Source organism: Chiroxiphia lanceolata, chromosome 7 (assembly GCF_009829145.1).
Source record: "Chiroxiphia lanceolata isolate bChiLan1 chromosome 7, bChiLan1.pri, whole genome shotgun sequence".
Taxonomy (NCBI): domain Eukaryota; kingdom Metazoa; phylum Chordata; class Aves; order Passeriformes; family Pipridae; genus Chiroxiphia; species Chiroxiphia lanceolata.
In genome coordinates this window covers 1,540,759-1,543,992 of record NC_045643.1, presented here as the reverse complement: position 1 = coordinate 1,543,992, position 3,234 = coordinate 1,540,759, and the positions used below count along the sequence as shown (strand labels likewise).

General features: G+C 49.6%; 1 long non-coding RNA gene across 1 annotated transcript; it reads left to right on the top strand.

Annotated features, from left to right (window-relative positions):
* The first annotated feature begins 426 nt into the window (after positions 1-426).
* On the top strand, positions 427-1,795 carry LOC116789549. The gene is made up of 3 exons (XR_004358075.1): positions 427-722; positions 961-1,001; positions 1,302-1,795. It is a non-coding gene; the product is annotated as an uncharacterized LOC116789549 (long non-coding RNA).
* Positions 1,796-3,234: the final 1,439 nt, after the last annotated feature.

Genomic DNA, 3,234 nt, shown 5'->3' with positions numbered 1-3,234 from the left:
CTGTGATTCTGTGATTCTTTGTCTCTGTGACTCTGTGTCTCAGTGACTCTTTGTCTCTCTCTCGCTGTGAGTCTGTGACTATGTCATTCTGTGACTGCCTCTGTGACTCTGTGGCTGTGATTCTGTGACTGACTGTGATTCTGTGACTGATTGTGACTGACTCTGTGACTCTGTGACTGTGACTCTGTGTCTGTGACTGTGACTCTGTATCTCTGTGACACTGTGACTGTGACTCTGTGTCTGTGACTCTGTGTCTCTGTGTCTCTGTGACTCTGTGACTGTGACTCTGTGTCTGTGACTCTGTGACTGTGATTCTGTGACTCTGTGACTGTGACTCTGTGTCTGTGACTCTGTGACTGTGACTCTGTGTCTGTGACTCTGTGTCTCTGTCTCTGTGACTCTGTGACTATGATTCTGTGACTGTGACTCTGTGACTCTATGACTGACTGTGCCTGACTGTGATGCTGTCTGTGACTCTGTGTCTCTGTGACTCTGTGATTCTTCCCTCACCTCCCTCCTCCATTCCCACTCCATTTTTTGGGTGGTTTTTCTCTCTGAGGGGCGCAGGGAAGCGAGGGGGCACAGCAGCACCCCCTGTGCTCCCCCCCTGCCCAGGCAGCCGCTGCGAAAGATCAAAGCACGGTAAAAATAGCAAGAGGGGAGAGCTTGTGGGTTTGACATCTGGAGGCCAGAAACAGCTCCTGCTTTGGAGGAGGCAAGAGGTGAGGGAGGAAGGCGAAAAGTGGGTTTCCAGTCTCTTATTTTTGACTGGGATGAAAAACTTTTGATGAAGGTCTATGGTTTGCTGGGACTTGAGATGGTGGTGTCTGTCCAGGGCCCTCATTTCAGAGCTGGGGGTGGTAACAGCACTTGGACATAAGAGAGGGGTGTTTTCTGACAGGCAAAAGACTGATTTTTCTGTGATGCATCACCTGACAGCCTTATTTTCATCCCAAGCAGCCACGTGGGAAATGTCTGTGCTTCTTGCCTGGATAAAACAGGTGCTGTTTCCTTCTGGGCTGGAGGTTTTCAGAGATAAGGGTTCAAAAGCCATCCCAAACCCAAGGGGTCTCAGTCAGAGCCTGTTTTTTCAAAGATTTGCACTTCTAGGTTGTTTGTCTCCAATCTTTTAAGAAATTCAACCTGTGGACAATGAAAATATGTGTGATTAGAAATCCCATCACCAAATCAGAAGGAGAATTAAAAAAAACTTCATTCTTTGATGAGACAAAATGCACCCTCTGATCCAAAGCACGTTATTTTCCTTTTCCTTATTTTTTTTTTAATAATTTTTTTCGTAGTTATTCCATCTGATGAAGAGCTGGAGCTGTTGGGAAGTGCTTGGTGCCCTGTGGCATGTGGAATGTTGGACTCTTTGTGATCCTTTCTAAACTTCACCTGTACAGAACAGGAGAATGCCAGAAATGTTTGGAGTGGAAAGGATCTTAAAGCTCCTCTCATTCCATGGGCAGGGACACCTTCCACTAGTCCAGGTGCTGGAATGATCACTTGTCTGGATTGATTTCCTTTATGTGGGGTCAGTTACCATCTTCTCCTCCTTGACCTGATGCTAAAAGAGCTTTTCCTCTCTTCCATTCACACCTTCCAATGGAAAATATCTCTAATTTGCCCTTCTTTGATGGTGTTCCTGGGGGTTTTCCCGGATGCTCCCAATCCCAGTGCACAGTGCCAGTCCCACGGCTCAGGATGATGCCAAAGGATTGTGCCACTTTCGTTAGCACAGTCATTAACCGTCTCCTCAGCAATTAATTCCACTTGCTCATCACCCACCGCTTTTACCAGGAAATCACAGGAAGGGGGGGGGAAATGAGTGTGCAAATGTGGAGGCCGGATTGGGCGGGAAGGGGAAGAAGGAAGAAATGCAAAAAGGGTTTTTTTAGGGGGTTTTTTTCCAGTTGTTTGGGCAGATGGGACAATAAAGTTTCGTGTGAAACCGGAGCTGCAGCATTTCTGTGCCCGGACGGAGCTTTCAGTTCAGGGTGATGTAAACACCGCTGCAGAATTTGGGAGGCTGTTCTGTTTGGGGAATGTGATGGATTAAAGCTGACAAATGAGATTTTTTTTTTTTTTTTGGCCTTTTGGGTTGTGCCAGTTTCATGTGAGGCAAAGCTCTGGCTCCCAGACCAATCCCAAACCTCAGGGGCAGGCAAGGCTTGGGGGGAGGGAGCCACAAAGGGAGTGTTTGCCGAGCCTCATCTAATTTAAAGCATCTTTGGCTGAGTGGTGCAGCGAAGAGGATGTGGCTAACACAAAGAAAAAAATCATAAAGGGATCAAAGTGTGTGTGCAAATTCGTTCCTTGTGGCAGGAATTCTGCCAGTTTGCTTTCCTAAGGAAAAAAAAAACCAACACCCCAACCTTCTCCCCCCACCCTCCTTCCTCCTGTGAAGGAGTGGGAAAATCGTGGGGCGGGATCCCTGCTGGATTCCATGAGGGTGGGAGCACTGAGGGATGGCCGGGATGGCACCACAGCCCCGACCTTGGGCCTGAGATGTGAGCAGCTCCTCCTGAGTCCCAGGCTGCACATGGAGCAGCCACACGAGCTATTTATAAGCGGTTCAAAGGCACCACAAGTGTGGGTGGATGTTGGCTGGGAGCTCCAGGCCACCAGGAAGCTCTGGAACGCTCACAGGAACCTGACATTACCCCAGAGCTTCCTTGGAAAGGGGGGGAAAGATGACGAAAGCTTGTCACAGAGTCACAGAATGTGCTGAGCTGGAAGGGCCCCACAAGGATCACCCAGTCCAGGTCCTGGCCCTGCACAGGCCCATCCCCAAGAGTCACCCCTGTGCCCCAGAGGATCAGAGCAAACTCTGGGCTCCTGCAGCTTGGAGATGCCTTTTTTCCCCACAGGCAGACACATATTGGTGTCTTGTAACACTCTCATCTCTTGCACAGTCCATGGAAACTCCATGGAGAGCTCAGGACATGGACCTCCCTTGGTGTTCATGCCATATATTCACATTTTGGGATCCCTTGGTCCAGTATTTCACTTCTCTCCAAACATGAGTCCCCAGGGGCAAAGCAAAGGCTGTTTTATGGGGAGCAAAGGTCACAGAATCCCAGGATATGCTGAGCTGAGAGGGACCCACAAGGATCATCCAGTCCAACTCCTGGCCCTACACAGGCCCATCCCCAAGAGTCACACCCTGTGCCCCAGAGGATCATCCAAACCCTCCTGGAGCTCTGGCAGCCTTGGTGCTGTGCCCACTGC